At 49.5% G+C, this 12,011-nt stretch overlaps 1 protein-coding gene across 3 annotated transcripts in view; it reads right to left on the bottom strand.

Moving 5' to 3' along the window:
- Hers (Histone gene-specific Epigenetic Repressor in late S phase) overlaps positions 1 to 12,011 on the bottom strand; it is an 87,412-nt gene that overhangs the window by 30,953 nt on the left and 44,448 nt on the right. For all 3 annotated transcript variants that reach the window (XM_037418662.2, XM_037418664.2, XM_037418663.2), the window contains exon 2: positions 6,907 to 7,019. The gene's annotated coding sequence lies outside the window, so the exon portion shown is untranslated. The remainder of the gene's footprint in view (positions 1 to 6,906; positions 7,020 to 12,011) is intronic.

Below are 12,011 nucleotides of genomic sequence, written 5' to 3'. Positions count from 1 at the left end.
TGAAGATAACGCTCGGTTGCGGCACGTGGGGGCGTGAACATTTTGGTCCAATGAGGTCTCTCCACGGAGATTTAGGAGAGCCACTGGAGAAGAACAGTGAAGCTATAGGCAGACGTGGCTGAGTCGGGATCGAGTGAAGAAGGTGGCCAGGGTGCGGGAGTGGCGGCCAGCAGAGTTCCTGCATCAAGGTCCCAGCGGGCTCCCACCTGGACACAGAGCTTCTTCTCGTCACCTGACGTGGGCCAGGCTCGTTCTGGTCTTCTGGCGTTGGCCAAGAAACGCCTCCGGCTTCGTGTGCGAGCTGCGGCTGCCGAACGCCGGAAGGTCACTGACTTCAACCAGCCTGACGCTTCCTTCCGTGCAAGTCAGCCTCTTGAGCGTCTCAAGCTAATCGCCAGTCTTTCCCCTGCTGCACGAGTGCGTCTTCACCATTACTCGATCGCATCGGTTGCAAGCCCCGCATCACCACTGTCATCGTTTACGTGAGTGCGTCCATGCCTTCCTTGGTAGCACAGCCTTCGCTGCAAGCACCGCGTCCCGCTATGTTGTGACAAGGCTTATTTTACACTGAACATTTATGTCCATGCACTGCTCACGTCTTTAGCCGTTTGTTCTTCTCGCTAACCTCTTTCTAGTTATGTATGCTGTGTTCTTTGTCTGCTATTTGTTTTTAGGGGTTTCTAAATATATTGAGTGTTGGGAATTAGGGTGGAAGCAAATGGTCTCGTCAGCTCTTTTCCCGATGATGGTTATGTCATCGGTGGTTTTTGCTTTACACGAACCTACACGAGAGCTTGCCCATGAAACAGCCTCGTGACATGTGGAACAAGTCCACCCCTGGAGTCCGTATAGAATGTGGGTGTGCACTATACACGTCATTCACGGTCCGTATCAATTGCGAGCAACGCCGAGAGTCCCAATAGACGCACAAAACTCACGATTAAGGTCTCCCCCGGAACATCTGCGGGCGCCGTGGCAGGACGCCTCACTCAGTTCAGAGCTTATGAAACCAACTTTGAGGCCGCTAACGAGCCATATGCATGGAGGCAGCGCGGCAGCAAGCGTTGCAAGCGACAATTTACGAGGGTCCTGCTGGCCCGGGCCTTCCACTCGTCGGATTTCTAGTTAAGTCATATTTCACCACCAAGTCGGCATCGAACAGCGGAATTCTGCGAGGCAGTCAGGCATCCTCACCACAAATGAAAAATTGAATTGCTGCACAAACTTGAAGAAAAACAAGGGAGACAGGAAAGAGCGCAGTTCTACCAACTGTTTATGTCGTCATTTTTTTTTTTTGAAACCAATATATACGCATGCTACGCTGCGCTTCCACGATGCGCACAAAACCAAAGACGCCGCAAACAAAGCCGACCCAAAACAACTGCGCTCTTTCCTGTCTCCCTTGTTTTTCTTCAAGTTTGTGCAGCAATTCAATTTTTCAAGTATGAACCAACTAGTCTGCAAAAAAAGTATTGCCTCACCACAAAGTCGCACCACGGTTTAAACTGCTAATTAACATACACAGGCGCGACGTGAGGCAATGCCAGTTGTGGTAGCAGCGTTGGTTAATCGCTTTGATCATCATGAAATAAACGTCGTAACACGTGTACTCGCTAGGTCCAAGCAAGCGCCGGCTAAGCGCTGCTCGAACCCGAAGGCCAACGAGCGCTCCTCGTGATACGCAGCTCATCGCGCCGGAGCACGCACTTCGTTCCAACAGAGGTGTCGTATACAGTGCCCTAACGCGAGTACTGGCCTCGCATAGAACCACCGCGAGTCACCTTTCAGGTGTCAGTGAAGTCGGCGCGCCTGCAGGTCACCAGCCTTTCCAGTCCGACCGTATATGTCAACTCCTCAATTGACACGATGACGTCGACCCACCTCGTATACCGCTGGGCCCAAAGGCTGGTCTACAGGCTGCTCGTCGAATGCTTCTCACAAAATCAATCCCCAAAATGCGTCAGATATTCCATAACTTTAAAAAAAAAGATAACCGCCATGGCGCTTCCTGGTGTGGGCACATAGCAGTCGTAAGTGAAGGAGGGGGAAAAAAGCGCACTATACTGCGACCCATCGAGGTAGTCGAAAATTTTGTTGAAGCGCACTGAAAAACGAACGGACAGAAGAGGCTGCCGAGACAAGCGCTGTCCTTGTCAGCCTTTTCTCTGTCTGTCCGTTTTTTAGTGCGCTTCGACAAAGTTTTCAATTATGAACGTAATCCAACTTGCCATCTTGCTCCATCGAGGTAGCTCGACCGGTTTTATTGATGGATGTTTTACGTGCCAAAACCGGGATACCAATACGAGAGACGCCGTACAGCGGAGGGCTCGGCACATTCAGACCACCTGGTGTTCTTTGACGCCCACTCCCGTCGCCCAACACACGGGCACATCTACAATTTCGCCTACGTCGTGAACCCTGCATGCACGCTTACATCAGCCATCGGCGTCATCAACGGGAAAACGAGCAGTGGCATCAGTGGCCGACGAACGGTATAATCGCTGGGTGAGCATGCTACGTAGTACTTCCTCGAGTCACGTAAAACTCGACCACCGCGGCCGGAATCGAACCCGCGACCTCCCAGTCAGCAGCCGAGCACAACTACTACCGATCCTCAGCGGCGAACAAAGCCTCAAGCAGACGCTCTAAATCTCCGGTAATCAAGCTTTTCAACGCGAAAATCAACGAAATTAAGTAGAGATCAAAACAATGCCAGTAGAAATGGTTCGAGCGTTGTCCTGCGGCGGTCATTTTAATTAACTATAGTAGAACACCGAGCACAAGTGGGGGCCAAGCGCACGCGCCTAGCCTTGGCCGGTAAAGGGCCAAGGGAGTTCCCACTGATGCAGATCGACTTTCTCATAAAGAGAGAGAAACCGAAGAGCAGCACAGGGAAGCTAAACAAGCTTTGGCTCTGTCGGCTACCCTACACGTGAGGTGGAGGAGTGGGGGAATAATTTCGGGGCGGAAAAGAGAAAACGGCACTTCCACCTTTCACGTTGTGGTCCAATAGCAACACCACTCTTGCAGCAAGGAGACGAGAGAAAAAACACTAATAAAGGATAATAAAATTAACAAAATAAAAAGCGGATGGCGACCCCAAATAAAAGTTCCGGAACCAGTCGGCGTGACGTCTTAGATTTTGACGATTTCTTCTAGAATCTACGAAGTTCCTAAAGTGTAAAAACTCAGTACACTGTCTTCCAACGTAGACAGACTTCACACACCAACTTTCAGAAACTTTCGTTGAGATAATGTAGACAAACGAAAAAAAAAGGGGGGGGGGAGACGCTCAAATTTGTCATCGTTCAAACACTTTTTAAAAAGCCTGCATTGCATCTCCACTGTATTCAGATGCACTGCCCTTACGCATTACATAGACGTGCCGCACGTTACGCGCTGTAGTGGCCCGAGAGGGGATTGGTGCATTCGCAAGCATTCCATTGCCTTTCACCAGCGCTTTGGTGCCAAACTACTTAATAAGTAATCGATGTATGCACCCATCAAAACGAAAAGTAAACTTCACTTGACTTCGAAGAAATCCGTGACGTTACGATAGGATATTTGGGCAGGAAATTTGAACGTGATAATACTTTTGACATCAATTTTTCTTTATTTACGAATCTGTAGTGGTAAAATTAACTCATGTAAGGGCTGGGTGATGTTATACGTATTAGCATTAGTTTTATTTCTTCACGCACTGCGGTACACGTGCGCCTACATATTGCATGTCGCTCGAAAAGAAAAAAGAAAAAAAAAAAGTCTGCGCTTGTGCGCTTTTAGATGGATACGCTGCTAGTGGTACTGCCAGATATATTCAATTCTTGCTCCCCCTTCGTCATTCTTGTTAATTTGTTTTATATATTCTGGTTTATCGCATTCTTCTGAAATTTTTTCACGTTTTTTCAAAGGAACATTATTATTGTTCCTATCTAACTTCTCTTTATTTTTTTTAGCAAGCGTTGTAAAAAATGATCTACTATGAGGCACAGTGTGGCCAATCCCCCATGTGGGTATGAGCCAAGATCTCCTAGGAGACAAGACAAGATAAATCAGTTCCTGTTTGCTGTATGTCGGCTCTGCCCTTCGAACCCAATGAGGCTTTGGCACGCCAATAATGTATAGCATTGTTGCTTTATGAAAATATCAATAAAACATTATTATTATTGTTATTATTAACGACACCCAAATTTTCAGTGCAATTTATCCGGATACTTTGCACTAATTTATTGCTTCGCTTTAGTGCGCCTTAAAACGAGTCCGGGCCCCGCATTCTTCACAGTGGCGACCACCTGACATCATTATTATCCTCTTAAAACAGCCAAGCAGGGGTAACTCGACTAGCGGACGCACGACGCGAAGAAACCGAGCAAGCGGACATCACAGCCAGGCCAGCAAACGGGAGGCGCGCTGCGCTAGTGACCTTCCACGGCACGTCGCGGTTGGCGATCGAGGCCACAGCCAAGGAGGAAGAGGAGGAGGAGGAACAACGAGCGGCAGGACCTCCTCGCCCGCCTTACAACGCGCAGCGGTCGTCGCACCGCGGAGGACGCCGAGCAAGCAGAGCGAGGAAGAGGATGACGACAACGGGGCCACTTCGGAGAACACGTCGCGGAAGAAGACCGTCCCTCTCACTCTCCGAGATAAACACGCAAACGCCTCGCCATGTCAGCGCGTAGCCCGCTCCACAGCGAAGCGAAACGAGCAACTCGAAGCGACACTACAGAGTGAAACAATGAGTTCGCGAGGGGATGGAAGATGGATTAGACGAAAAAAACGTCAGGCCTGCGCGGAAGGCGCAGCATAGTCACAGCGAAGGCTAGAAGAGCGGCCTTTCAGAGCCTTTTCAAAACACTCATCGGGTAACTACTGCAAACACACTCGCTGGGTACCCACTACAGCATTATTAATAATTCCTGAATAGTGGGCCGACATTCGCTTTGCTACCCTTCGTCATTCCTTGGAGAAGCGTGGTGTTCGTTAAACACTTGCAAGGAATTTTGTGCCTATTGTTCATGCAGTGCCTGACGACGATGAGGAATTACGCCTGAAGTCAGTATGCGCCACAGTTATTAGGTGATCAAGAACAAGCTGCTCTAATTGGTTGGAGCATTGGACGGCCCACTCGTTACGCTATTCGCAGTGTGTAACGCCTGGTTGTTCTTTCGATGTTCTAAAACGCTTTATTACTCGTATTAACGCGATTCCTTTACCGACATCTGACTCGCTCGCTGGATTTCGTGCCGACCGGTTGTGCCCCCGCGATATCCGACGACAGCGCAGCTCTGGCCGACTGGCTCGCCCTCCACCATCTCCTGACGCCGACAAGAGCTCTCGCTGAGTGGTGCCCCGTCCTCGGACTCCTGCGACGGTCTCCATCTTTCCTATCTTCCCCTTATTTATTTCTGCATGTGAGTCTCTCTGTCCCTCCTCTATCTCTATCCCTATCCCTTTTAATCCTCCCAATCATTTTAATCTCTCTTTACCCTTCATCCTTCGTTAGCCACTGTTGAGGTGTCGCACCATGATGCAGAGAGTTACAGGGCTCACTTTTATCTTCTTTTCACTCATTTAAAAATCACTCCCCCCCCCCCTTTTCCTGACATCAAGCCTGCCTAAGGCAAGTTTGCCAACAAGTTCCAAGCACCGGCGTGGCTCGGTGGTAGAATACTGGGCTGGCACGGAGCGAACCCGGTTTCGAGCTTAACTGTGTCCTTGGTACTAGTACCAAGTTTTTTTTTTCCCTCATTTCGTGCGACAGTGGCTACGGACACCGGTGGCAGCGGCGGACAACTACGGTGTCACGCGTGACCCGAGTTATGATTTCATAACAGCTTTCGCCGTGAAAATTCTTGCACACGGAAGGCCCAGGCTCTGGGGGAAAGCGTTATGACTTTAAGAGTAGTGTACTAATTGTGGCGTAAATTAGAGTGAACCCAAGCGGACGAAAAAAAAAAATCACTCTTCCGGTCGGTGGCATCTGAAGCTGCGATCTTCGAACTACTATACGCGCATATTGTCTGGGTCCCGAAGCGGCTATACGGCGACGTCGCTACTCTAGATATCCGCTTCGGGGCACCGACACTTCGGCAACAGTTTCGAGGTCCGCGTAATCAATGCAGAGAAGAAAACTGACTGCTAAACGCCTGTTTTTTTTTTTAATAACTGCGGAAAACCAAAACACCAGGCGTCAAATCTCGGTCGCACCAGCCGCATTTTCGATGGAGACGAAAATGTTGAGGCCCCAAGTGCCTATAGGTTTAGGTGCACATTCAAGAACACCGGGAGGCCGAAGATCCCGGAGCCCTCCGCTACGGCGTCGCTCTGGATCATATCGAGGTTTAGGGAGGTAGAACCCGAACAATTATTATTAATAGCTGCTCAAAACAGGAACACGGAAGACAACGAACAAGGCCTCTTGTGGTGTCTCGTTCCCTCCTTCCTGATGTGGAGCAGCAAGCCCGCAAGAGCGTCTTACAATAGAAAGCCTGCAATAAACTGTCGATAGCCCTTAACATACGCACACGCACGTTATTTGTTGTTTTGTGCCAAGTGGCCTATGTTCTGTAATCCCAGTGGCAGATTCGGTTAGAGGTGCAGTAAAGGCGATTCCCCCCCCCCCCCGCCTTCCTTCAGTGCCCGTCGCCCACCTCCTTCACCAATCACGACTGATGGGCGGGACAAACTAACGGTATTTATGCTGCGATGGGATTATTGTAATGATAGTTACTGCTGAAAGCATAATCAGAAACACCCCCTCCTCCCCCTCGTCCCGTTTCTCTTCCAGCGACCGCCACTCCCACATAAGTTGAGCGGCTGGAGCCGCCCGTGTCTTCCAACGGAACAACCAGAGTGATTCCGAGCTGCTAAGAAGTGACTCAGTCACCGCTATATAACGGCACTTACCTCGAGACGTAGCTCAGGACACGCTACGCGGTGGGGAAGCCAGCTCACCGAGGACGGCAAGGAGAGGGGCTGCGGCTACTACGGCAGTGCACATCCACGACGCAGGGTCCCTCCTGCAAGCAAGAACAAGAGGGGGATATTGCAGCACGTTTGCTCAGAATCAGCACAAAATTTTCGCTTTTCCAGCTCGTCTATCACGGGGAGCTCACGCACACTGACCAAGAACGCCATCATCATCATTATTATTATTATTACAAAATTAGGGGAGACGGGGAGCTCACGCACACTGACCAAGAACGCCATCATCATCATTATTATTATTATTACAAAATTAGGGGAGCTTATATCGGAATCGAAAACAAGCTTCGAACAAAAAATAAGAAAAAGCAGCTCATGGAAAACATCACCACTAAACGATGTTTAGTCAAAACATCCAGCTGTTGTGGTTAAACATGGAGAACCTTAACGGCGCGATGTTATACGTTGTATCCGTGCGCAAGAAGAAATACAAACTGGGCAACCTGCCATTCACCTTCCGGGAAAATGAAGGCAGACGCAGCTCGGCGCGTGAGTTCCCGACCCGCTATAGTTTCCTTCCTACGAGATTGGTCATTCTCTGCTGTTGCTCATTTTGCAACCAAACGTCCCTGACGAACACATCTGTCAATTACCCGCCTGCAAGTGGCCCCAATACTATTTTTTGGCCAAGGGGCCATAGAGAGTTCGCAATCGATTTGTATTTATTTCGCGAACATAAACTTCAATCAATCCATGGCCCCGAACTGTGTTCTTCCTGCATGCAAAAATCGGACCTTCACCCAGCCACTTAGTGACGCAACACTTCAGCTGTTGCAGACGACGACGACGGCAACAACAACAACAACAAACGGGTCATGCGTCCGCATTCGGGGCAACCTGAGTGAAAGGCGGCAACGAAACGAGAAACCACGAGTCCCCTAGATACAAGATCACATTGCCGTATCGTATGCGGCTGATAACCTTATCTCCAGCGCATACACACGTATAAAAACCAGACGTACACGACAAAAATATAAACATGGGTCGAAAAAAAAATCAAATACATCAACATTTCTACAGAAATCAAACTATGAGGCACAGAAAATTGTGTGCGTAGTTACGATTCACAGCCAAAAAAAAAAAAAAAAACTTATACACATGGACAACTGAGGAGCAAAAAAACAAAAACAAAACCTGGCAATTGTATAGCATATGCGAGTTACATAAGATAACAGGAGAAAACACTAATTGATTGAAGAGGAGAAACCGGGCACGGTGTGAAGTTGGGTTCCTTCTTTATGAGAAGGAAGTGAGGGGTGTATTTATGCGCGCCTCTTCTTCCTCGACAGAGGATACTCCCCGTGATGAATATATCCCTATAGTCGTAATGCCCAAAGATTGCTTGCGTCTCGGCCTTCCGTGTCATTGAAGCAAATTTCGCGCTACATCTATAGCAGGTTCGTAGACCGCACAACGCCGTCCATCCACATAGAAGCCATTGCACAGAAGCCATTGCGAGACCGCAGCTATATTATATCGACCGCGCGCGCGCGCTTCGAGCGAAGCCTTTTCCAAACAACGCGGGACGACGCACCATATACTGTTTCTCCATCGCCCGGCTACAGCCGTGGCGACATCACGTGAAGAACGCGGCTCAATACGTGTATACAGGCGAGCGCTATTTCGTATACGGCAAGGGTTTCGTCGTGAACGAGCAGACTGAATTTCCCAGCGACTTGCGACTCTGTTCTAGCAGTACATATAGCGATACGTTGCAGAAGAGGTACGAAAAAGAAAAAAAAAAAAGACCCCGTATTTGCATGTTACACTGCAAAACGGTTATTCGATGCTCTGCGCAAGAAAATCAGTGAATGGTATACTGATTGATTGATATGTGGGGTTTAACGTCCCAAAACCACTATATATGATTATGAGAGACGCCGTAGTGGAGGGCTCCGGAAATTTGGACCACCTGGGGTTCTTTAACGTGCACCCAAATCTGAGCACACGGGCCTACGACATTTCCGCCTCCATCGGAAATGCAGCCGCCGCAGCCGGGATTTGAACCCGCGCCCTGCGGGTCAGCAGCCGAGTATAAGGTACCTTAACCACTAGACCACCGCGGCGGGGCTGAATGGTATACTGGAGGCGCTGCGTGATAGTGCCTCGAGCAAGCAGCGCAGGCGAACGAGCGCATGGAATCACGTCACACGTGAGACACGAGCGCCATCTGGCAGTTATATTGGAAAACGAAGTGCGCGGCGTGCACGCCCGTCTTGGAGGCGGTAAGGTGTAGAACGCAAGGCGACGGGTAAGTGCCGCCACCGTGTCGTCTTAGCAAAGCGTTGGAAACACTTGCCTTTTCGTGCAAGCGTTGAATTATGTGCGCAGCGTGATAAACGCTACGGTCCTTAGAATTATGTATTTTCTAGCATAAAGGCACACACATAGATTATCGACGTGTTGTTATGATGCCTCGGGTGTGCGCAATAATCGCTTTAATATTGACAATCACACAAGTATGAACGCTAAATCGTGAGCAATATTGGTGAGCGCTGCGGATGGGTCCGCCGTTTGGGGTGCCGTTAAAGGCGGACAAACAAAGAAATTTACAGATAGACATACGAACAAACAGAACAAACCAAAATTTTTGCGTCGAAGGTCCCAGAGAAAGAATATCTTATTTAAAAGACAGCAAATTCAAGGCAGCCGGCGGTAATATTCAGCGTCGTGTCTCGTGGCCTCAAAACTTTTGTCTGCCTGCACAGCACTGACGGACTTAACGTATCGACACACATGAGCTGTAGCTCGCTGTACCCCCCCCCCCCCCGCCCCACCTCCCGTAGAGTTTCCTATAAATACACTCGGGGAAACTCTGGAGCTAGTGTATATGGCGCTAGATTAGAAATTAAGCAACGTGGAATAGGTGCTCACGGGAATACACCAAATCAGGGAGTACAAGGTGACATGGGATGGACATCATTCGAGGGCAGGGAAGCTAACAGCGAGATAAAATTTGAGAAGCGATTGAGAGAAATGGGGGAGGAGCGTTGGGCTAGGAAAGGTATTCAGCTAATTGTACATGAAGAATGTCGATACAGAATGGAGGAAGCTAACGAGAAAATTGACGAGTAAATACTTAGAAAACAACAGGGGGCCAAACAAAAAATAACTATCGGTTAAAAAAAAAAGGTGAAGGAAGCTGAGACCGGTATGTGGAGAATTAGCATGATTAAAAAGCCTGCACTAGAGATCTATCGAACTTTTAAGCAGGAAATTGCCAAGGAAAGGATCTATGATAATACTCGGGGTAGTTCTCCACTGTTTGACGCCAGTACGGGAGTATTGCGAACCAAGACAGAGTCAGTAGAGCCACGAAGGGGTAGACACGGTATGCAGTGCGTGTGGAGAGAAAGATGAAACTGCCGAACACCTGACAATGTTCTGAAAAGGGTTTCACCCTATAGTTTAGGATGATGGCGCAGAGTTTTTTAAAGCACTGGGGTTTAGGGCCAGGGAGGGCAAAATAGACTTTAAGCGGGTAGACTTAACTAGAAGGAGGTTATCTGATCGGTGGCTAAAGTCAAGGCACGAGTGAAAATTAAACCTTTCACTGCAAAGTAGCAGTCCTCAACCTCACTATTTAAAGGGGAAAAAATAAATTTAGTTCTTGTTCACTAAGTATTACGGCTAGGTGGCGTTAGCCACCACCCGATCTAAAGGGCACAGCCATATCAACCAACCCATTCATCCATCCATCCGTCCATCTATCGGAACATCAACGCACGGCACTCCAGCCAGCAAGGGAATGATAGGTAGTACACGGATTCGTCTTATTCTATAGCGCGTTGGTATCAGAGTCAGCAATATCGTCAACGACCACCTCCTTTGTGTCATGGCATGGTTATCTCGAGCAAATGCGCGTGCCAATCGTTATAATAATAATCATAAAAGACTGACGTCACATTTTCACCCGTGATTATATACACCCGTTTATCACCGTCACGATCGCATTCGCGCATATATACCGCTGTTCGAAATTGAGAGACCGATCGGGCCTGCAGGGGGGATCCCGCTCGAGGCGGACGGCGATCGTTCACCCCCCTCGGCCGGTTCTCTTATACATGCACGGGCGGTCGAGCACCGATAAGAGAGCCGAGTGTGCGACAAGGTCGCCGAAGGAGAAAAAAAAAAAAACCACCCCCGTCGCCACTTCTTTACGCGCGGCGTCTCCCGCCACTGTTACGCAACACGGCATCTTCACGGCGATACACCTCTCCCACGGCAGGGGACGATAAATCTTCGGGTGAGAGCTTCCGAGGTCCCTAACCGCAGCGGCGGTGTGGACGTTGATTGATATGTGGGGTTTACGGTGTCCCGAAGCCACCATATGAGAGACGCCGTAGTGGAGGGCTCCGGAGATTGAGACCACCCGGGGTTCTTTTAACGTGCACCCAAATCTGAGCACACGGGCCTACAACGTTTCCGCCTCCATCGGGAATGCAGCCACCGCCACCGCCGGTATTCGATCCCGCGACGTGCGGGTCAGCAGCCGAGTACCTTATAACCACTAGACCACCGCGGCGGGGTCGGCGGTGTGGATGTGTTAAGAGCAAACCTCATAAGCGCGAAAATGCACGCGACAGCGACGAGCGATGCCATGAGCGACGAAACGGGGCGTTCGCGCGACGTGTCGCGGGGTAGTTTTCGCGCGATCGCTCGGTTCTCCAGATTTGGAAACCGTCGCCCATCGCCCGGAAGTGCCGGGCTCAAGCAGCCAATAGCGAAAAACCGGAAAAGGCAACGACTACATAGGTGCACGTGACCCTGCCCGAGGCACGTATGCGCAACAAGAAATAACGCAATGTTTATTACGCATGTGCATATAAAGAAAGTGCTGCAAGGCATTCATAAACACTTTCCGTTCCATTATACAACAATATATTTTATTCTTAAATTGCATACCGTTCACTAAGCGGTTTTCTTGGTGCGAGTAGACGGCCTCACTGCCAGCAACAGTGGAATTCGCTCGCGGAAGCCGTCGCGTGAATGAGGTTTGCCTGCGCTAGCGACTGATCGCGCGAAGA

The sequence above is a fragment of the Rhipicephalus microplus genome, chromosome 6 (genome assembly GCF_043290135.1).
Source record: "Rhipicephalus microplus isolate Deutch F79 chromosome 6, USDA_Rmic, whole genome shotgun sequence".
NCBI lineage: Eukaryota > Metazoa > Arthropoda > Arachnida > Ixodida > Ixodidae > Rhipicephalus > Rhipicephalus microplus.
Note: the sequence above shows the minus strand (reverse complement) of the source record. Positions and strands in the feature narration are given on the sequence as shown.